We start from the raw sequence: 25,817 nt of genomic DNA, 5'->3' as shown, positions 1-25,817 counted from the left end.
GATAAAATCAATCCGATTTTAATCGGAAGTCTATTTTTCATTATTTTAAATTTAAAAAAAAAATAAAAAATGCGTTACATAAACCCAAACACCCAACCAATTTTCTAAAACGTAACTACAACACAGTAAACTATGTATAAAATTTACCAGAGAAACCATGCCAAATTCTAATTCGAATAAAAATATGAAAAACTTTGGTATATTAACAGAGCTAGAAAACCGCATCCCTGTATACTACTTTGATAATTCAACCTTTGAATGCTGATAATCAGAATGGTTGTAACTTTAAAATTTAAATGATAACCATTTTAAAGGATTTTTAATGCTAAATCCAATATTGCAAATCATTTAAAATCGAACGAAGCATTCAGAAGTTATAAGTAGAACCTCATCCATTAAGCAGTTAATAGAACCTTGTCTACTATGTTCTGTTATAAGTATAAATGTAATAAATTAAAACCAACAACTGTAGTGCCTTTGACCGGTGTGCTTCTCTCCTCTTTCTCTGTAAAACGCAAACGTTTTCGAACCTCGTTGGTTCTTCCTCAGGCGTAACGGAATTCTGTTCTACAAAATTTTAGAAAAAATTTGCATTCTGGAACGCTGTCGCGTGTAGCCGATGTCGTCATATTAGACTTGCGCGATGTGAGTATAGCGCTACGTCAGGGATCTGTTGAGAAAGGCTTCCCAAGCCGATGATAAGATGATCTCCTTTTTAAAATTGATGCAGTGCGTGTTACTGCGGGTGTTGAGTAAGATGTATATAGCTTCAAGCCATTTGAGGTGATCTTGTCGAAACGTGGGGTGAATGATTGCGGCACGGGTGAAAAGAGGCTCTATTTCTGGATCGGATGAATAGACTGCTAGGGCGGTGTTTTGTCTATGGTGTAATATGTCCGCTTTGTGCTCCTTGATCCTCGTCTGTATGTTGCGTTTGGTGGATCCGATGTAGATGGCTTCGCTGTTATCTCTGTGGTCGGCGATGGGTATAGAGTATATTCCCGGAAGTCTGTTTTTATCTGGAGCGTCTTTTCCGTTCCTAAGCCACTCGAAAATCGTTGGGCATCTCCTGAAAGCTAAGCGGATATCCTTTTTCTTCGCTATTTGGTAGTATATGGTCTTCAGTGCCGGATTGTAGGTGATCGGTATATATTTAGGTGGGGAACCATTGGAAGGAGGGGTGTGGGTGGAAAGAAGCCGTAGTGCCTCAAAGTTGTTTTTGCGTGCAATGTTGTGATATCCGTGTTGTTTAGCTGTATTCTTGATGTGCCGCATTTCCGAGTTGAAGGCAGCTTGTGAGGAGGCGGAACTCGGAAATGCGGCACATCAAGAATATAGCTAAACAACACCCCTGACGTAGCGCTATACTCACATCGCGCAAGTCTAATATGACGACATCGGCTACACGCGACAGCGTTCCAGAATGCAAATTTTTTCTAAAATTTTGTAGAACAGAATTCCGTTACGCCTGAGGAAGAACCAACGAGGTTCGAAAACGTTTGCGTTTTACAGAGAAAGAGGAGAGAAGCACACCGGTCAAAGGCACTACAGTTGTTGGTTTTAATTTATTTTCACTCCGGTGTTGTTCCTTTATATATTTTATAAATGTAATATTTTTAAGAATATATTCAGTGAAAACAATGAGATCTTATAGCAAACATTGCAGAAAACATTGAAAATAATGTTTACCTTGAGTTTTTCCAGTAAGACTCATTCTTTGTCAATGATTCAAAACCATTCAAATATTAAATTTAAAAAGCTGAAACAGTGTTTAGATTTAACCCTACGTAAACAATTTTAATGTAATAGACGTTATTTATTTTTTTATGACGAATTTAATTCCTTAATCCATCTATTCTCTAAATCCATCTATGAAATTTCACTATATATGAATCATTTATTATATTGGAATATAACGCGAAACTTTTTCCGTGTATACATTCTTCTGTTAAAAACATTCTATTGACGTAAATGTTTTCTTTAAAAATACTTGAACTTTATTTAGGATTCAAATATGAAACTAGCGCATTTTGGCTTTAAAATTCGTCATCAGATAGATAAATAACATCTTAAAACCGAACATTTAATACATTTTTCATTCATAACAATAAATATATTTAACCAAATGTTTGGTTTTATGTTGTTATTTGTCCTTTGTAAAGCCGAATCGCGTTACAAATAATAAAGGATAAATTTGTAACAGACTTTACATGTGAACCTTTCGGCATACGGTACGGATAAAACCCTAAATAAGATCATTCACATATATATAAAGGAAATGTCTTATCTACCAACAACTGGAAGAAATAGCCTAAATTTTTCCTATGTAAACATCGTATTGAGAAATACATACCTACGTTTAATGAACTTTAGGTATTAAAATCAAAACACGTACTGCCGAGAAAATGTAATCGAGTCGTTCTGCGGAGTATGCTTGTATATTCACTTTCATCTAAAAAATTTAAAATGAAAAAACAGAATGTTATAACTTCGAATTGTGATTTCATTACATTAGTAAAATTTGCTATTTTACTACTGTTCGAGTGCATTTTTATCTGTAATATTAACAACACTATTACTAAGCCAATGCATTTTTACACACAAGGCTTATAAAAAATTCATAATAGACCTATCATCTTGTATAATTCCCGACTAAACAATATTCGAATGAAAATTCACATAAGCACTTTACTGTTTCATAAACAATCTAGAAATTCTCATACAAAATGAAATCATTGAGGCATATCCATTCTTTCCTATACGATTCGTTAAATTGAGATGGATTTCAGTGGGCAAGCCAAATGAACTAGTACAAGAAGATAATCAAATCAATAATATTTAAATAAGTGTATATTTGAATCGACATCAGAATATATCATCTGTCTATGAGTCAAACTAACCATTTGTCAAATATGCACTATGCATAACCCCAAAAATACTCTTATGAAAGTATTTTAACTATAATTACATACAAATTTAACAAGTAATTTACACACCTAGCATGCGTAAATCATAAAAAAAACCTCTAAACACAATAAATGTATGAAATAAATGCAAATTTATTCTCACTTTACCTGTGACTTTGGAGAGTTGATGACGCGTGTGGAAGGTGTTTAGGAGGGTGAAGAGGAAGAGAGATACTGCATTATTGTTAGGAAGACTAACACATTTCCTTTGTTTCAGTCTGGAATACCCATACACAATAGAGTGACAAAATACGCCTACTAATTTTAGCAATAATTTTGTCTGGCGAAGAAAGGCAACTCTAGAGTTTCATTTTATTTTTAAATTTATCGTAGAAAATTTTTTATAGATGACAATTAAAGTTGCCGAGCAAACCAGTCAACAACTGAGCGATTTTTTCCCGTATATACATTCAAATACTGAATTATTAGAGTTGAGAGAAGTTCGTGTTCCGAGGTATCACTCTATGTATTTGAGAAATAATTATAGTTATCGGATAGAAAGTTACATCAACTAAAATTTATAAGTAATGACATCGATAATACTAAGAAATATATATGAATTGAATGTTGATTAATTATTACTGTTATCGAATTAATTAACAACAATAAAACCATGTTCTCAATTTTCAGCAATAAAATCTTAAATGAAAAAGTAATTTGATTTTTTTTTAATGAAAGTTTATAACGGTTTCAAAGTGAATCCTTTAAAAGCTTACAAAATTATTAAAGAATACTTTTAATTACATGTTTATTATTATATAAATAATACCTCTAGTTATATCTTACTTCATAATTCTATATATTAATGGGATTACAAAATCGTGCTATTAAATGTTATAAATATTAACAATTAAATTAGAGGATTACACTTTCTTAAATTCTGTTTTCAAATACAGATTTAAATAATTTCGTAATCTTCAATGAGTGTTGATCAGTAAATTTTATAAATATGCCTTTAATATTGAGAAAAACGTTAAAACTTAATTCTATGCAAATTTTAACGAGCAATTATTTATTGTGACAACGTCAACAATGCCGTGCTGCAATTTTTAATATTTTTAATTTACTTCATTTAAAATATATGCTCTCCACCTCAAATTACTAGCGGCTTGTCCCCTAACATATTATACTTTTCCTTTAACAATAGACTCGTACCGGTAATCTATATAACATCTTTCAGGGGAAAATTTTTGAATTGAAATAAGATGACTTCTGGTTTGCATCGGAAGTTCGTATATAGTTAATCGGGACCTCCTGCTCCCAAGGTTCATCTATCTAACTCCGTTCTCGCGATTAAGGGAAGACGGACGAACAATAGTGGTAATTTATAGGTCTACATTTTTTTTTCTTTCAAATTGCAGCCCAATAATCAATTTGTCTTTCTCGTACGTGTTACAGATATCAGCAGATGTTGAAAAAAAAAGTTATTTGCCGCTCCTGCCGATTAAGGGAAAAGTATGATATACAGGGGCAAGACTTTACAGTACTAATTTGAGTTGGAGAGCATTGCAGCCCGGTACTGTGACGATGTCATAATAAATAGTTGCCATCGAATAACGTATCTAAAAGCCTAATTCCGTTTGCCCATCCTCCGTTAATAATTATTAACAATGATCCTTCGTTTTTACATTACAGTTTAAAAAAACAGGGTCGTTTAAAATATATACATCCTACTGTTTTCAATGAATTTTCAGTTTACAACTATATTTTTATCAATGCATAAAAATATACAGGAAGCAGTTGTTAACCGTCATTTTTCTTAAAAAAATCTCAATTGTATTTTCAGAATTTTTGACGAAAAACAAAAACAGACGAATATAATAAGCAGAACTAACAGAGTATTGTCAATTTAAAAAACCTCACCACCCGGTCCCTCCGACTGTAGCATGCCAACTAATTTTAGGTATGATTAAAACGCTCACAGGGCAAAAAGGGAAAATCATCATCTGGTCAATGCCTTTTACACAAGATTACTTCTGTTATGAATAAGACATATCTTAATTTGCCTTTCTCCGAGATAATTAAATATTTTGATCGGTTAATATATTACAAGTATTTTAATGGTCTTATTTTTCAAAATTGGCTTTCACTTCAAATTCCATCGAGAAAACTTAGCTCATTTACTCTTTTTTTTATCGTCTAAATCTATCCCAACGATCTTTCTTCTACCGTATATCGCAAAATCTTAATAATTTTGATGAATTTTTACATCTTGATCTCCCTGATTTTAAATGTAAATGTAAAAAAAACACTGTATATCTTTTAAGATTTGTTACCTGTTTTTATTTATTTATTTTATTTTGGTTGTTTTCGTTTTAACAGGTGTTTTTTTTAAAACAATTTTTTTTATAAAAATTATTGAAGTCGAGAAGAATTACAAACCCTACATTGAAACTGTTTATTTTATGTATTATTATTAAAATGGGATATTCGTGTTTACGACCTTATATTAATATTTATGCTTTATATTCGTTCTGAAAAATTAAAAATCAATAGTATTATTTTTGTACTTTAGCATTTCTGATTATCGTATTTCTCTTATTCGTGACTAAAACTAATTTTTCTCCATCAATATTTAAAATACAAAGAGTTTCAGCTTTAATTAAAAAACTGAAATACATTAATTTCTCTTCCTTTTTCTACTGCTTTTCTATAATTACATTTTTTTATTACTTTTTTTTTATCTTACAGCGATTACGAAACAAATGTTAAGACGACAATCACTAAATGAACGTTTTTAAATGCGATTAAAGATGTCTTTTGATAAAGATTACAGATAACAAGTTACTATTTTGTCAAATCTCATAGTTTTAAAGGAAATAAATTCATTTCCGCATACATGACATTTACGAAAACTTCTTTATTTTCCGTGAATTTCAATTGCATTGATTTAAGCAATTTGCATTAAAGACTTATTTCGTTTCTAAATTAAAGACTAAAATAAAAACTACTTGAAGTTTATGAAATCCGATATTGTGTTTATTCTATAATAAACGATGTAGTAGAAATGACAAACAGCAAATAACTGCTTTATGATAAGAGATGATTATTATCGACATTATACATGAAAGTTTAAAATTATTGTCGAGGTTACTAATATACTTAACAATAACTTCAAAAGTAGATATGAATCATTTCTAGATTTTAAAATTTTAACAGTATATTTTATAATTCGTGTGAATTCAAATGATGCCACTAGACGATATGTTGCCGGCAAATCAAATTATGAAAACGTACGAAACAATGCCGACTTCTATTAAAAAAGTATTCGGATTCATCTCTTCCAAAAAAAAAAATAACCATTTTGCTTCACTTTATTTTGTTCTAAATAATCATAATCGTGTGATTATACTTTTCAATACTTTATTAGTAAACGTTTTTGTAATATTTATACATAATTATACGAATTCTGTACACTTTTGCTACGTGAAATGGAGAGATGCGACTAATTCCATATTTCCTTTACACGATAATTTGTATCAAAACTCCAGAAAGAAAATTATCTTAAGATTTTAAATTGCATGATATTAGAATAAAATCCTGTAATAAACGATTCGTAATATTTTCCGTTGTAACTATTCAGACTTCTTGATCATCATAAAATAATTAATGATTTCTCACAATCAATTTTATTGAGATTAAAATAAATATTGTAGTTACAGATAATACTCATAATTAAACCTCTGTATTTTTCTGGATCATTGAATACTAAATTGAATAAGTTTCTAACCGTTTCACGAAATGATTTTCAGTAAGAAAATCAATGAAAAGGACGAAGGATGAAGAATCCCCCATATTTTCTTCTGTTAATTTCTAGTAAAATTCTTAAAGTAATTATCCCTATTTAGTAGCTGTTTCACTAGTTTCATTAATGATTTTCAGAACTTTAATTACAGTACAAATGAGCTTTAACAATGATTTCAAAATAATATAAGAGAGGTTAAAAGAAGTTAAATTAATATCAATTAATTCATAACTCAAAATACTTAAGTATCATAATTATGCATCCTTAATTATGTTAACATAAAAATTTTCAGTGTTCGAAATTTAAAAATATATATTTTAAACTCATACGTGCAAAATTATTTAAAATTATTAGTTTTAGTATATAGAATACTAAATTAAAAGACAACGATAAATGTTTGCAATTGTAGAATATAGATCTTTACCTGTGTCATTTGATCATCGTATACTAGTTGTAATATATTCGTATATACATATATGTATAAAATAAAAAGTATATTCGTACTCGTATGTTTAAAGTAAATTTCGAATGATACACTAATTGAGCTTACTCTAATTATCAATATTCGGTAATCAAAACATTTGTTAAATTAAGGAAAATTAAAAATTAGAAACCAAAATTTTAAAATAGAAAAATTAAAACGAAAAACTCGTGTCTAAAAATAGTAGTATAATTTAGGAAAGTGAAATCTGCTACTACTTTTATTAAATTCCAGTTTTTATCAAAAAAAAAAATTTTTTTCAGAATTTTATAAACTAAATTTCGAGGGAAGGCTCCTGGCCATACATTTCTTTTCGTAATTTTTAACCAATAATAATGAATTGTTTAAAAAATTAATTAAACTATTTAATTAAATATATCGTTATATAGAATTCATAAATACTGCATAACCTTAGGCAACTCTCACTCAATAACTAAAATTTTTTTAATACTTAAAATACAAAGACTAGTGTAAACAACAGATAAAAATATAAAGCAAATTTTCAGAGAATTAAAGCAATTTTTCCTAATAATAATTAGATAAACAAGAAATTAATCGAAATGAAATTAATACAAATATATCTAATCAGAGAAATAACTTTGAAATAACCTTGAACGTCACAAGCAAGTGCGCTGAACAAAAACAAAAGTTAAATTCTATGCCCATTCTTATTTATTTTTCTCTCTTTATGAGTAACTTGCAAAAACATATTAAAACCTTAAGAAAAACAATTAAAAATTAAGTTATATTTTATTAAATTAAAATTACAATAAAAATAAATAAACTGGGCCATAGTTGTGCACCATTATCGTAAACGGAAGATCGTTTAATTTAAATAAATAGAACATCCAGACATAAGGGCGCGCACACGAGAGTTTGGTATTTAACCTCTTCCATTAGTCTACTATATTGTACAGTATTACTTTATTTATTTTTACAATGTAAATTTATAAACTTTGTAGTGAAAAATGACTTTTAAAGCCTAACAACCCTTTTAAAATTCCTATCACAAATCTCCTAAAGATATCATACGATGACCAACGATACCATTTCAGAACATCTTTGGATAAGAAAAAGAATGAATCGGCAAGTGTTAAGCAAATTTATGAGATTTTTAAACCAGAAAACGATTCCATCTTTTAGATAGTAATCTAAATAATTTAAATGGCGAAAACATTAAGAATATAGTATGAGTGCAGACAGTATGATCAGAGAAAACTATCTCGACAGAGAATTTCTTTTTTTTTTTTTTTAATGATATCTTATAATGCGGTCAGAAAATAGCGAGGTTGAGGCCGAAGTTTTAAACGCAAAAACGTGTACGTCGGACGTTCAGCGCCGCTTTCCTATAAGCCTAGAAGTTTGACAATGGCGTTTGTAAAGTCAGTGTAATCATGCTCGACGTTCCAAGCGCCAATGTCAAACTTCTAGGCTTACAGGAAAGCGGCGCTGAACGTCCGACGTACACGTTTTCGCGTTTAAAACTTCGGCCTCAACCTTTCTGACGACTCTTTCTTAGACTGCTAAGAGATGCTTTATGCAGCAAAATGGAACCATTCAAATGTATTTGAGTTGCATGGTTATGAACATAGAACTCTTCTGGATTAAAAAATAAATAAATAAAACCTATTAGTTGAAGCTGATGCACTCTAAAGTTTCTATCTCCACCTTTAAGAGATTTCGTGTATAACATGTATTTGGAAATATCTCGAATTTATATACATAGTATATTTAATTTCTACTATTACAGTTGATAAGTTTTAATATCCTCCTTTACGTTTTAAATAAATTGGCCATACTAATTAAAAAAAACAATTTATTACAAGTTACTGAGGACCTAAGGAAATTCGAAAAATAAGTTTCAGATACTATACACAGAATAATTTGTTTTAACTTTCAGTATCATTCTGTAACAATCACTTACGTGCCTTTATAGTAATTTAATAGCAGATTGTTTTATTAAAAACAAATCTATCTTGTTCGGACTGAAATTTTCTCTTCTTTATTTAATGAAGTATTTATTCTATGTGTATCATAATACAAATTTCTTTAGAAACTGCAACATCGGATTTTAACTTCTTAATGAATTTGCTCTTTATTCCTAAATATGACTTCTTAGCCAGAAATGTCCTTCTAGCTATAACTTTGAGATACTTAACTACTATTTCATGTCAATCCAAGCATTAGATGCAGAAGCTCTTTGATGAACATTGTACTTATTTGAGGGGAACTAGTTTTATTGAGAGATTGAAAGTAGCATCAGATTTTAGTTCTTTACGTGAAGTCTTACTTAGTAATCTGAAATATTAAATAATTTGTAAACATTTCTCTAACGAGATAAATACACTTTAAATCAAATGTGGAATATTCTTGGCGATGTCGGTAGTAGAAGAATAACGAGGTTGCGGCCGAAGTTTTCGTCTGTAAAACGTGAACGTCGAACATCGAGCGCCTCTATATCTTGTAAGCGGCGCTCGACGTTCGACGTTCACGTTTTACAGATGAAAACTTCGGCCGCAACCTCGCTACTGACTTATAACTTTGCTTCAATAGTCGTTATTATGAAAAAAGGCATTTAAATCAATTTCTTATTCAACACATAAATATTAGCATAAATTATTTGCATTCATATAATTGTATCAACTCAAACTGTTCTTTATAATAAAAAGATTGTGCTAAATAATCAAAAAACTCTAAATAAAATATTCAAATCCATTCAACTTTAATTTTCAGGTGAAAACTTTACGTGACCAACTGGGTTGGCCACGTAAAGTTTTCACCTGAATAGTGGCCAGTTTCCGAAGGAAAGTTCTTCCAAGAGGCACTCTCCCTTGATAGATCGCTCATGTGTTGTATTGCCTTATCCAATCAATATTACAATACAAAAAAAGGCTTCCCATTACTATTTCAATCAATCGAAAAGAAACCAAAGTACTAATTTCTGACATTCCGTTTAACCTATTTGATGAAATTAAAAAGTATTACACTACATTAAGTCGACAAATAGTTTTAAGTTCTCAATTTTTAAAATTGTATTATTCCAATGAAAAAAGCATCGCCTAATGTCATGAAATAAACTGAAACCACTTTTCAACTTTGGCTTTCAAAGCAAATATTTGTTTAGGATTATGCAATATTTACCAAATGTTCAATACACAGTACTGATTACTTATGTGTCATCATTACAGGTATAGTCTATATTTTACATTTACCTTTATCTTTGACATTTGACATTATACTTTTACATTATAGTTTCTAATATTCATTTATATGTGAACAAATTTATGCGATTATTATAAAGCAATATTTATTTTTAAAAAATAAGATTTTTTAAGACATTCAAAGCAAAATTCAGTGAAGCGAGACACACTATCGTAAGATGATTCTGTTTTTATACACTTCATAAAGGAATGCAATTCTACTTGAATTTCTTAAAATTTTATTTTATGTGATTGTAACAAAACATAAAACCTGGTAAACTTATTTGTATAGATTTAAGTAGTTTAATATCATTGTAAATACTAACATAATTTTTAACTACATGTCAGTAAAGCAAAAAACTGGCAAGAACTCTTGCCCGACTTTCCAAGCACTCGAACAGGTTAAGGGGACCAAAAGTCCGACAGTTTTCAATTAGACTACGATATAAAATATAAATAATAATAAAAGCTTAAAAGGAGTAATTTTGTTAAATTGTGATAAATAAAAATCTCCATTAAAAATATATATAAGTTTTAAAAAACGCTAAGAAACATTAGGTCAAAGTTAAACTTGTGTATAGTACCATCTGTTATGAGATTTTACTAAAAAATAATTTTTATATAATTTTTTTGAGAAAATACACCATATAGCTTGTGTTCACTTGTATATACACCATATATACACCATATATATACACCATATAGCAAGTTGCAGAATAAGCACTGGCACGGTTTCATAAATACTACAATTAGAATTAAGAAAACAGAAACGGCATAATTCATCAGAAGAAGATGCAAAACAGTCAGCATATAGACAACAGATACAAGACCAAAGTACAAGGTGAGATCGATAGAACTTTTATAGACTTAAAATATCTTAAAACACATCTCACTGAAAGAAAACTTCTCAAGACATTATCCCTGCCTAAATCAATTGCTGATGCAATACCAACAAGAACTTCAACTGAAGAAAAATTAGTGATGAAATTTGCCATGTGACCGAGAAAATACACCATATAGTTTGTGTTCAAGTTGCAGAATTTTTATATTATTATTAATTATTATAAAAAAATCAAGATTCTTAATTTTGAGGATACAAAGATAAGGTTTTTTTTATATTGTAACGAGTAAAATTTTCATTAAGTCTAACCCCACACTAGATACGACTCTTGACTCACCTGTATTTTCCCATCCCATTCATCTTTAACTACCAAAATTTAACAGCATCAATGCTCCCATATAGAAATAAACCAGCCAAATTTCAAAATTTTTCGTTCATTCAGTCCTGAGATATAATACAAAATAAACGTTGTCACGCGTATACAAAATTTTGTAAAGGATTTTTTTTTACATTTTTGGCTCCTGGAGGGTCAAAATGTCGAGAAAAGCAAAAAAAGAAAAAACTGAGAGGGGTTAAAATTTGACCAATCACTATACTTTTCCTAGATTATATTCTATAACAGATGGAAAATAAGTTTTAAATGTCCGTCTGTAAAATAAAAAAGTGTTTAAATGACTGGAGAGATAATACAATAATGAATGCCAAGTATTATAATATTGATAAACAGTATACTATATTTAAAATATCTAAAAATAATCGCTAAAAATATTTCTAAACGAATTCCGACATTAAATACAATCTTTTTAATTTTATAAATGAATGTGAAGAGTAAAGTTTGTTCTTTGTTGTTTACGCATTTTAGACATAGTTTGAGCAAAAATGTAAATGAAACTTTTCATTCCCGGAAATCATCGACTATTTTTTGTTGAATAAACTTTGTCCCATCCTACAACAGCGTACTACCAGTCTGACCAGTGAGATTGCTGAAGAATTACTGAAGAGTAAGTGAGAAGAACTGAAGCGCACACTACCAGCAAACAACAAGTATATATCTAGGTTTTCATCGAGAATGGGTTTGAATTTTCAGTCCATTTGTCTCGAAATTCGATTATCAATTGAAATTCAGCTAAAAAATAACGGACAATAACAATCAATCAACGATAAAATAGAAACTCTTAGAGGCGATGAGTTCGGATCCAGGATACATCAGCCTTGAGATCTTACTAGTTGCTCGGAAACCAATAAGAATTCTGTAACTAAGAAAGTAGTGTTGTTCATTAGTACAGAATTCTCACTAAATTTAGTTATGCTATGATCTTAATCTCACTACTAACCAATTCCTGATTTTCCCTCATGTCTAGAATTCTCAGTAGCTCAGCAGCATAGGGTAGATGTACCAGTTTTGGCCAGTGTACCAGTTCTGGACAGAAAACAAATTTGACTTAAAAATATAATCACCACATATTCAAATCTGTCCAACAAAACAAACTTTTATTGTTAACTGTTCACACAGTTAACAATAAAAGTTTGTTTCGTTTGTGATTATATTTTTAAGTTAAATTTGTTTTTCTGGCCAGAACTGGTACTACACTGGCCAAAACTGGTACATCTACCCTACTTTTTTTTAAATGTTAAAAGAAGACTTTGGAGAAAAGTTTATGCCCTGTCATTACTGTCCACGTTATCATTTGAAATATGTGCTGGTATATACAGGGTGTCCCAAAAGACTTTCAAAATAAAAATTAAAAAAAAATAATATTAAAATAATGTATTAGTTTAATAAAAAAACAAAATTTTTGTAATAAAGTACAGTCCCTGGAAATTTATTTCTTAAAGATAATATCGTCTAAATGTGTTCCGTTATTTCGCTGGCACACTTCTACAAAGGAGACAAAATTTCTGAGAACTGCTCGGCACGTGTTCTCCATGATCGCTGCCATTTCCTCTCGGATATTTTGTTTCAATTGATCCAGAGAGGTAGGATTGTTGCTGTATACCTTTGATTTAAGGTAGCCCCACAAGAAAAAAATCCATTGGTGTCAAATTGGGGCTACGTAGATGCCAGTTTATGTCACCTCGTCTGCGTATCGATCAACCATTTGGCTAGCGAAGTTAAGCCTCTCAGCACCATCAGTTGGCTTTAATTCTTGAACCAACTGTATCTTGTAGGGGTGGAGACACAAGTCTTTACGCATTATGCGATGTAGGGGACTTTTAGGAAGATTTTTGCCCTTTTGCAAACAGAGAGCGCAGGAATCGCTCTGACTGACTGGTGTACTGTACGTTCTCCACATTTTCCTCACTTGTTGATGACCTTGGTTGCTCCATCCGAGGTTTGCTCATCATCGAACCAGTCTCTTCAAATTTCTTTACCCATGTTTTGATGAGTTGAGTACTCAGTGCTTCATTTATGTGATGCAATCGATGAAGATTACAAAATTTTCGCCGAGCTATAATGGTAGAATTATTGTTTTTGTAAAACTCGCACACGCAGCATGCATGCTCTGGTCCTGTGAAACGATCCATAGTGACTAAATTCCCAAGGATTAGGCTAGCGATCGGTATAAGTCCCACGGCCCTACCGTCCGTTGCGTTCGCACAGCGGGTAAAACAAATTTGTATATATATATTATAGCGATGCTAAAATTATGGTTATAATGAAAATTTTTAATTCTAACACTATTTTAAACGCAATTGATCTGACTCAGAATACCATTCAAAGATACACTACTCAGAACAATTTTTTGCTCTGCCTTCCTAGCCAATTAGCATTAATGACGGAAATGGCCCAGTTAACAAACTGCTTTTTCATAACTATAGTATAGTCATCTCCAAACAAAATGTAAACATTTAGCTCTAAACATGTAGCTAAATGAAATTTTTCCTCATTGAAATATGTCTTCATTTTGCAAAAGCAGAAAACTGATTCTCCAAACAAAGAAGAAAAATTAAAGTTTACAATTTACTGGCAGACCAGTCAACACTTTTTATCTTTGCACCTGGTACCAAAACTAAAAACATTAAAGCTGTTTTACCAGGAAACATGCCCAATATGGAGGATAAACAAACCACAGTCCTTTTCAAATGAAACAGACTATGGTTTGTTTATCCAGCTGTATTAAAGCTGCTTAACCAGGCAATGCACCCATTGTGCGCAAATCTCTTTAAAAATATAAATTATTCTTTCCTGATATTTTTTAAAATACTCTTTTTTGTCAAGGATATAATATCAAATTTCCTGAGACAACGTCAGGCATCTCAGCTACTTATTTACAATAATAAAATTTTAAAAAGGAAAGATATAATTGCCAGTCAACTTTACTATCAATTATAAAAAACTTATATTAAACTGGAACAGTTACACAAAATAAATTATTTTCAATATAGATTATTGAACTGAACTGATATTTGCTTTCATCTAATTTCATTCAATAAATTTGATTTAAATAACACTTGATAATAAGATTTTCAAATTAAAGTATTAAACATTTAAATGGCTTTTTTATAATTTAATGATTTAAGTAAAATTCGGTATTTAAAGCATATAATTTCATAATTTGTGAAATTATAAATTTCATGACTTGCAATGGTTAAAATCTTATCTTACATAATCATGTTTGTGTTATAAACATAAATGAAAAATATTCAAATGTATTCCTAACAAAGAGAGGAGCCCTTTCTGGACTCCTCTTCATTAGCAATATATTTGAGTATTTTGCATTAACGTTTATAACACAAACTCTGTTGGAACCACTTCTGTTTAATATTTATATTAAGGATCTATTATTTTGATTACATAAGCAAGATATCAATAAATCATCAGCACAATATTATATCTACTTCAGAAGATCTCATTAAGGTAAATCTTCATATGATTGACTTATTAGATTGTTCAAATAACAGAAGATCCAAACATAAATTACAGGTTAATCATGATAAATCAAATTTCATTATTTATAAGAATAGAAATAAATACTAACTCTAAATTGAATACTTTTTCAGATAATAAGCATCTGAATACTGTTGATAGTATTAAATACGTCAGAGTATACTTTGATAAAAACTTATCTTAGAAAACCTGTATTGTATATTCGAGAACTTTTTGGCTAAATTTATTGATGTATTATGTATGAACAATGAGATATCTCCTGCTGGTAGTGTATGTAATCTATGTAACAATGGTGCAACCTAATATACATTATGGAATCTTAATTTAGGAGATCTGCATCTGAAAATGCCATTGTTAAACTCAATGTGTTAACAAATAGATATATAAGGATTTTGTTGTAATTTGTTGTTGCAGTTATATAGAACACCATTGATGAACATTTAAAAAGCTGCCAAGTAATCATATGCTTAAGAAATCATCATAATATGAATTAATAGTAAACTTATTGCTACTAATGTGCTACGTGGTTTTGTACATACTTTATTTTGATTCTTATTTTTATTATGTTTTCACAGAGAGACTAGAAAAAAGAAAACTTGCTCCTTCCTTTCAGAATTAGTATCTATCTTGTGTATTAATATCGTTATATAATTTTGTGTTTTATTTGATAGTGATACCTAATAAAATTAAACAGATATAAAAATCCTGGAATTAATATGAATTTAATTTTAGAATGAAACTTTAAGCTATGAATTTAAAAATACATTCATCGAACTGTAAACTGAAAAATTACATTTTCTAAATCAGTGGTTCCTAACCTGGAGCGCATGCACCCTCAGGGGTGCAAGAGAGCATTTCGAGGGGTGCAAGAGAAATTTCAAAAATTAAGAAAAATAATAATAAATAGCTAATGCGCGTATGGAAATGGAATTTGAAAAACTAGACTTAGAACAGTTCTGGTGTAAACAGTTAGAAGCTTATCCACAACTGGCAAAAGACAACTTTACCAAAGAGACACTTTTACCATTTGCCACCACCTACCATTGTGAAATGGGATTTTCAGCACTTTCACACATCAAAACAAAAGGCAGAAATCGCTTAAATGCATCTGATGACTTACGCATGGCTCTTTAAAAAAAAAAAAAAGCCTCAGTTTAATAGAATTATTATGAATAAACAACAACAATCTAGCCATTAAAATTTAAATATTGCTTTTTATGTTATATAGTAATATATATTGTAAATAAGCACAGCATTTGTTTATGCAATAAATGTTTTTTTCTTACATAAAAAATACACACACATTTTTTAAGGGTGCACAAGACCTTATTTTCATACTCAAGGAGGTGCTGACCACTAAAAATGTTAAGAACCGCTGTTCTAAATTAATTAAACAATTTGTGTAAGCACAAAAATTCTTAATTAATAAAGTAAAAGTAAAATTAAAATTTCATTTCTTTTTTCATGATAAAAAAATTAATAAAAGTACCATATTACTTCTAAAATTTTAATAAGATTAAAGTTTATACTTTCTGCTGTATTTAATTAAATATCTATCAGCAGTAAAATAATATTTCGAAATTGCAAAATTCTTATCTACAGTTTTCCTCTGGTAATAAACATGCCAGAAATCATTTACAGAGTGGCATTTACTTTCTAATTTGTATCAGATAACTTTATCACAAACAAATTTTATTTACAAAATTTTTTCAAAAGTAATATAATTTATTATTCTGAAATAATAAAATATTCTACATCTTCAGTCTTAATTATGAAAATTTTACTGAAAAGTTTCATCAGCCATGACAACTTTGAAATGGCATAAAAATTAAAAGCAATTTTCTAGTGTTTGAGAAAAAAAATCATTAGGATGAAATGAAAATAGAAGGTTCTAATGTGAACCTAAAGAAAGCAAAAAAGTTGTATTTGTAAAGTATATGAATTAAGTGAAGTAAAACAAGAACAAACTAAAACTTTTGACACTACATAACAAAATCAAAACAAAAAAGAATGGCGTTAAACACAATTTAACATTTTCCTGTCAATTGTAAATACATGTACATGTGTTTAGACCAGTCATGAGCAACTTGCAACTACTGTAATAGCATCTAATATGTAGCATCCAAGCTTCGGCAAAGTAATTTTATTTTCCTGTTTTCTGCCTTGTGCCATTACGTAACCCTAATTAATCTGATATATAACGTATATCATTTCATGACGAAGAACATTCAAAATAAAAACTTGACCTTGACGGGAATATAAAAAGAAAGTAAAAAACTGTATTGTGTTAGATTATATTTTATATTCTGTATATTACATATTTTCATATCATTAGTATGTATTATTTTAGTACCTAGTGAATTGGTGGTTATGGAGTATGTTAGTATTTAATAGACTTAAAGACTGCAATTCCATAATACAAAATGCAGGTGGCCCACATTCAGAACAGGTTGCTCATCACTGATATATACTGTACTAGTTTAATATCATACACTATAAGGTATATTATACTACATTATCAAAAATTACATAAAAGATGGCATGTAATATTTTATTTCTATTTATTTACATAATAGAGTTCAATGTCAATGTAGATTATTATATAACAATTATTTTTTAGATACAGAAGTAATTCAAATTATCCTCAATACAACAGCAAATCAAAAATTATTATATTAACATATATATATTAATACTTATGCATTATTATAAATCAGTAAAATATTTATTTTTATTTTTTGTGTTTAGAAATAATTATTTCACAAAACAAAAATTTACATTTAGATTTTAAAAAAAGAAAGGAAAATTCTTTCCAATTATTTCTTTTTGATTAAATCCACTAGGTAATAAAAAAAAAGGACAGATTATAAGACCAGTAATTATTCCTATCTGCTGCAAATGAACAATATTCTTTTACAATGAAATACAACAAGTTTAAAAATTTATATTTTATCAATTTTCTCAACATTTATATTAATTGGCATTATTATTACTATTTTAGAAATAAAATAAATATTTCTAGAAAAAAAATCTTTTTATCTATTAGCTGTTAAATGTTTACTAAAACATGGGTTTAAGACATTAATTGTAAATTTGGGGATTCTAAAGTCTTAAGTAAAAATAAAAAGTTAACAGCCATGGTTCAATACTTACAACATAGATATTATTTTTAATTATATTTTTATTTTTAAAAAATAATGCTTATAAACTAGCATGACAACAAATACATTTTTCCTACTTAAATTTCTTGATACATTTATTAATATTATTATTATACTTAATATACTTATTTAAGATAAATAGGAATAAAACTATATTTGATACAATCTATAAAAAATACCTTAAAGTCAAAAAAGTAAATTTTGCTGTACAGAAAGAAACACAATCCAAATGAGGTTGAAACTGTTGATTTTAGATTCAATGCCATATGTTTCGAGTAATGTTTGGCATAATTTGGCTGTAAGCACCCTCTTACATATTCCTCTTAGTCTCTGGAGTAAAATACACTCGAAGAATGAAAGTTGAGTTTTCCAACTTAAGGTATCTTTTTACAGATCACGTCACATTAAAATATGTTTTTTTAATTTAGATAAATGTTTTTAATTAAAATTTAATTACTGTTATTCTCAAGTTAATATTAATTGTTATTTTTGAAAGTTACAATGCTAAAAATCAACATGCCCATAAAAAATTTAACAATTAATAAAATAAACATTTGCTAGGAAAAAATGAAGAAATAATATAATAAAAAATAAATCAGAAAACAATATTGCATAAACAAAAAATTATTCAAAGTTAACAAATATCAAAAACAATTGACTACTACATGTCAAAATGTTAATTGATTAATTTTTGCAATATTAAAATTATTGTTTAAGGTTTTTGTAATAAAAAATAGATTTAAAAAAAGTAAATTAAGATAAGTATTCCTGTTGACTTATGTTAATACAAAGTAATATAAGCTTATAAAATCACAAAAATGTTTTATCATTTTACAAAATGAAAAATATTTGAGTTCATTTAAAGCAGCAATCAAATTGCACAATCTGAACTGCTTTTGCCTTGATTAGTATCACAATTACTACACAATAAATATTGGATTATATTATACTGTATAATATGGTATAAATATCCTCTATAAGTAAAGTAAATTTATCAAAGTAAGCATGATGTAAAATTTACAATAACAATAATATTGTTAAAAAAGAAAAAAAGTCATTCTAACTTATAGAAAGTGAAATAACTTTATTACTGAATTAAAGATTTTTTTTAATTGTTGTTCTTTTATATTCTAATATAGAATTAGAATGATGGTAAAGTTCTAATGAATACAAAATTTTTTAAAAATTTTGTAGGCATTTGAATTTCACAAGTTCAAAAAATATGCATTTATTTATATATGACTAAATGAATTGAATTTAATTGTAACTAATGTTTATGGACAGTGTTACTTCAAAATTTCTAATGTTGTTATATAATTCAATGTAGTGGACATTGAGTTATGTGAAGAATTAAAATATTTTCTGGTCTTTCTTCCAGGATAGGTAAGGATATTTTAAAAATAAAGTAACAATGCCTATTGTATGAAATGTATTGTGACTACAAAGGATTGAATGACTGCACTGTATATACTGTACTAGGCCTACATTGTCTAGTTTTCAACCGAGAGATGGACAGATGGTGCCATCACATCTGTCCATCTCTCTATCAACAATGAGGTATTTTCACTAACCTACAACACTGATTATAAAAACTACATGCTGTAGTGAATACAGTTATATTCTACAATGAAATCAATTCCTACAAAGATATTATTATTACTGTTAACAAACATCTAGTGTTTTTAGTTAAATTTAGTATAACGGATATTACGGACAATTGTAAAAAAGAACAACTTACTAAATGACAAAAAAATCTCCAGAGAAAATAAGAGCATTATAAGTATAAAGAAAAATTTATAAACAAAATTCAGTTTGCGAAAATTATGATGGATTATTATATGCTTTTCAACTTGAGAAACTACTTTTAATGATATCAGCTGTGTGAGAAATAAAAGACTGACAGCTAACTAAAACTATATTGAAATAAATCTTATACAAGAAACTAGTGATATGAAATACAGTTTTCCTATAATTATTTTATATAACTTCTAAATAAATATTAATTGAAATAATTTTAAGTTATTGCACTATCATGAATTCCTTTCCTTGATAGTCAAGTGAACTTTTATTTATGTTTTACACATTAATTTATCAATGTCACAGTAAAAGTTGTTATTATTCTTATTAGACCCTAAAATTTTATTTATTTATACACTATCATTACTTATTTTTCTGAAATGTATATACATAAAAACTCATAAGTTATAAAAAAGTAAGTACTGTACCTAAATTTTTATAGCAGTATGTTCATTCATAAACTTGTATAATATATGAATTTAATTCCAATATTTCAGTAATTACTCATTTCTTATTCCTTATAACTTAGAACATTACTTTTTAATACTGTACTTAATAATTAAAAGTAATTTTTACAATTAATTATATCCGACCTTACAATTTCATCTGCAATTATGATTTAAAACATCAAATATAAAATAAATGTAATGATATTATATCAATATAAGTTTTTTGGCTTGTTTTGAATAGAAATAAATTATTGGAAATTAAAAACATTGACATTTCACCTTGCTCCTCCTAATCATCTCTTATTTTCTTCTGAAGTATATAACTTTTTCATTTTGGTTTTGTATTATCAAATATAAATTTAATAAGAATGACATTGTGTTTCAAAAGCCACCTGTCAATAAATTCATTCATTGAAATGTGGAAAACAAATATCAGTACTTTCCACTGGTTTAAAGCTTGTCCTGTTTTATTTTCATAATAAATAGGATTTAGAATAGAAGAAAAGATGGGAAGATATTCCAATTTTCTTAATATCTTACTTTTGATTATTATTCATACATCTACAGGCACAACATGAACTAGACCTTTTATTTTTTTAAGGTAAAATTTCCTTTCATATCACTCAAATCAACTGACAAATTGAATATGATTTAAGTTCAATAATGTATTCTACATGACAAGAAACATATTTTCACTATATCATGTGAAAAAATCTCATTGATGATTAAAAAAAGACAGATGGGTTACCATATAAATGGTTGAAAATTGAGCACAGAAGACTCTTCTCTCATGTGCACAAGGAAAATGTGCACACAGAGAATTGTTCACACAAAAGTGACTCAGAAATTTTCATGTAATGGTGATGATATATATGCGCAATTTCAAATATCACAGATATTTACAATTGTGCATTACCATTTATCTCCCATTTATGAGAATGAATATGTATTACCTACATTTTAAATTGTTATTGATATCTTATGATTAAAAAATATTTTACATTCATATGCAACAATTCACATTTTCATTTTATTAAGTATAATTATATAATAATTTTGCTATGACGTAAGTATATTAATTCATTGCTATACAAAAACAGCATGTACAGGAAGAGGGATTTAATGCTTGAGTGTAAATCTCTGTAAGGAAAAATTTTAGGAAATGAAAGTGAACATTTTGTCAACATTTTTTCAGAATGAAAAATAATAATATATATAAAAGAATACTGTATTTGCAAATGAATAGTACTAAATGTTGAGAACAGTCTGAATCCTCCATCCCAATTACTTTTGAGAAGCTTCAACCAGGTCCTTTACAATTACAAGTGTTCAAAAGTTTTTTTTATAATTTTTTTGGAGAAAATAGGCTGGATTTTTTAAAAAATTAAATTAAATTCTAAATAAAAATATTGTATTTTAAATAAAATTAAATGTATTAAATTTATTTAATTTACAATATGCCAGACCTTTTTTATGTCAGTATGAAATAATTTTCAAGTACAGACAGAAATATATTATTTTAAATTATATATAGATAATCTAGCATACTATAACATTCGAAACTATTGACATTCTTTAACATAACAAAATAGTTTAAAATAAATTAATTTTGTAACCCAATTTCTCTTTACATGTATTTTAACAAATACAGTATATTGAGTACACCTAATGATCACAAGAAAGAACTACTTAACCCTAATAATAAAAACAACAGTTATTTAATAATAATAAATTTTTTCCATAATTAAAGGGGAGATTCAAAAAGAGCAGAGACAAATGAATTATATCAAGAAACAAATGACAATGAATGGCCAAAATTGTCATCTCACACAAAAAAAGAGATGCATAGGACTTTCAAATTACCATAGTTCTTTTAAAAACATATACAGTAAGACCAGGGCCGGATTATCGAATAGGCAAAGTAGGCAAATGTCCAGGGCCTGTAATTCGGAGGGGCCCGGCTCCATTAGCCATTGCCTTAATAAAAAAAAAAAAAAAAAGTCAACAGCCATCCGTGCGTCAAAAGTAATCTCTCCCACAAGATATCTCGCACCATCTACATATATTCCTAGGGCCGCCTCTCATAGTAATACTGATGTATGGTTATGATTCATTTTCTAAATTTAAACTTATACGTCGCGACATTGCATATTCGATGTAGCATTCAAGTTGCTCGAGTGCGAAGTTATTACAATTCAATAGTGTTTTATAAAACAGTTAAAAAGGGTAACACTATGGTGTGACTTGGGGTGACACTACGATATCTGCACCGGGTGTCACCCATGCTAGCTACGCTAATGTCACATTATATAAGATTTGTTTAGAAGCAACTTATTTAAATAGGGCCCCAATTTAAATTTTGTCTAGGGCCCGCTAGAGGCTTAATCCGGCGCTGAGTAAGACCCCGCTTACTGCTGACTTGATATAACGGGGTCTGCTCGAAGCCTAAAAAAAAGCTCAAAATTTACACTGATTTAAATTATCGCAGCATTTCATTCTTTCTTATAAAATACTATTATTTATGAACACGAACCAATCAGCAAAAGGTGGCAAAAAGGTGTACTTTCTTTAAATGTTTGTTTGGTGCAATTTTGGAAAAAATATAACATCATGGATGCCATATGAAATATCAACTTCGCTTGACAAGAATTAACTGATAAATGCATGAACAAAGTGTGGAAAAAGTTATGGTTAAAAGTATCCAAAAATTCTGAATGAGAAGAGCCTATTGTTGTATCGCTAGGTTGACCAAATTGTCAATCTAATCCATACATCAAGATTAGATGTAGACAAGCAGGATATTGAGGAGTTACTGCAGGTTTCTGGTGAGAGCCTTACCAATGACAAACCTTCAAGAACTGGCAGAACAAGGAATTCATTTAGAACTGGAAAATAGAGATTCTGAAAACGAAGAACCTCAAGGATTTTCTCTACAGATTTTCGTAGTAAAAGTTTGGTAACATCGTTTGGTAATGAAATTATTGATCAAATTGTAGCAAATGATCCAGAGTCTGAAAGGAGTGCAAAAGCAAAACAAGGCATTTTGGATGCAATCTTCTGCTACTGACATTTGTTTATAGAAAGAAAAAAAGTGACAAATGAAACTACAGGACTTTATTATAAATAACCAGAATTTCAGAAGAGTCAGGATCTTCGTCACAAAAAACGAACTTTACATTTGTGTGCATATGTTTGTGTGTTATTTAACATATATTTTTATGCAAATTAATATAAAAATAACTTAAAATTAAAGTAAACTCTGTTTATTTTTGGTGGCGTGTTCCCCTTTCCCTATTTACTCTATGTTAAAATGACCTGGTTTAACACTGTTTTGTTTAGTGCTTTGTCATCCAGGAATGCATCCCCTGCATTAAGTGGGGTCTTACTGTAATTCTTTATGTCCATAAGAATACTGCACCTTTGAACTTCACTTCTAGCATGGACATAATTTAGATTTTATTATTTTGTAATATTGTGAACATAAGAATTCTTCTATGTGGACATTTTTCTGCGTGGACATTTTTCAGTATACATATATGACAGGATTTTTCTGTGTGTAATTTTCATGTGTGCTTTTTTCTGGTTATCCATACAAATATGTAGTTAAAGATTGATGTATATGTGTGATACAATTTTTGATAAGAGAGAGCCAGCTGAAATTCATTGTGAAGTCATAGAAAACATTAGATACTCATTCTCCTGCTATAAAAACTCTTCAATACAACTACAGTAGAGCATCGATTATCCGACCCCGATTAACCGACTTATCGGTTAACTGACCGCGTTCTAGTTGGCAAATTCAAATGTCTGCTAGTGATGTGGCACTACAATATTTGGTTATGTCTTGGCTACTTTATTATTATTTTTGTTAAATTTTTGCATGTTTTAGCTGGCAGCACTGGTTCGACCATGAAAGGAAGGCTAGTATTTAAACCAGGCCTAATACACTATACTAATAATGTATTTTTTCATACTTTTCGGTTATCCGACCAACCCAGTCCCCAATTAAGTCGGATAATCGATGCTCTACTGTATGTACATTAAAGATTGACTTTTTCTGAACTACCAAAGTATTATGCTTATTTTACTAAAAGTTTATAATATTAATGCAAAATAGGGCTTCTCTAGGATCAAAAATTTTTTAAATTATAATGTAAAAAGTTTCAGCTTTTTCAACTTTTTCCTTAAACTGTCTTTGGAATTAATATCTCATTATTCCTAGTGCATTTGGATTTTTTAAACCAGTCAAAAGATATTCATAGTAAATAAATAAACAAAAACTGCAAGTGTAATTTTTGATGATCATACAGTGATAATAGTTTACAGGAACCCAGAGTGCTATGAATAATAAAAAATATAAACTCCAAAAAAGCAGTTGAAGCAATATGAATAAATATTGTATTCTTTATTTACCCTATTAAAAATATCATTGAAGTCATGTGTTAATAGCATATGATTTCAAATGATATGACATGATGTCATTGTCAATATATAATATGTAATAACACCTCTTTACATGTTGTATTTGGCAAATGATAGAACTTGATTTCAGTTGTCAGAACATTATATGAATCAATATTATGTCATATCATATCGCAACAGCTGGCAACACTTGACGTCAAATGATAAAATGTTTTAACAGACTATATCAATTAACAACATATCACTTGACATTAGTTGATGTCAAAGGTTATTAATTGAATTCACTTGATATCATCTGATATTAGATGATATCGTGTCCAGAAACTTTTGAAAATATGTTGAAAAACATTTCAATGTTAATTAAAGATTTATGATTTCTTACTTAAAATATCCAAACTCCGGCAGTAACCAGTTCTGATGCTAATATCACACATGTTTTTGGAGTTCTTATGCCTCCATCTTCAGGTTCTGCAGTCATTCAAACATAGGATAATTTTTTTAAGATGTATGATGACGTTTGTATCCAACATTTTTTAAAAAGACAAACTTAACATGTTGTTTAAAATTTAGCACCTATATGTTACTACTGTTCATTCTAACAAGTATTCAATTTTAAACAGCAGGTGAAGTTAGTCTTTTGAAAAAATGTTCGATACAAATGTCATCACATGTTCGAAAAAAATTTTGTTCTATGTTCGAATGCTGCAGAACCTGAAGATGAAGACATAAGAATTACAAAAACATTAGTTCTGATGCTAATATCACATGTTACTGCTGGAGTTTGGGTATTTTAATTAATTCTATTGTTTCTCCAGTTAAATAGAGGTTATTTATATGATTTATGATTTCTATAACTGTTTAATAAT

The 25,817-nt window shown here is 28.8% G+C and overlaps 1 protein-coding gene across 7 annotated transcripts in view; it reads right to left on the bottom strand.

Moving 5' to 3' along the window:
- Positions 1-25,817, bottom strand: part of LOC136979671 (uncharacterized) — a 109,560-nt gene that overhangs the window by 61,178 nt on the left and 22,565 nt on the right. For 3 of the 7 annotated variants that reach the window (XR_010881421.1, XM_067275707.1, XM_067275708.1), the window contains exon 2: positions 2,354-2,452. The exons of 2 other annotated variants lie outside the window; for them this stretch is intronic. The gene's annotated coding sequence lies outside the window, so the exon portion shown is untranslated. The remainder of the gene's footprint in view (positions 1-2,353; positions 2,453-25,817) is intronic. 2 more of the 7 variants (XM_067275709.1, XM_067275710.1) reach the window with 1 other exon arrangement.

This window comes from Centruroides vittatus, unplaced genomic scaffold, assembly GCF_030686945.1.
Source record: "Centruroides vittatus isolate TY-2023 unplaced genomic scaffold, ASM3068694v2 contig_630, whole genome shotgun sequence".
Classification (NCBI taxonomy): domain Eukaryota; kingdom Metazoa; phylum Arthropoda; class Arachnida; order Scorpiones; family Buthidae; genus Centruroides; species Centruroides vittatus.
This window is presented reverse-complemented; position numbering and strand designations above follow the sequence as displayed.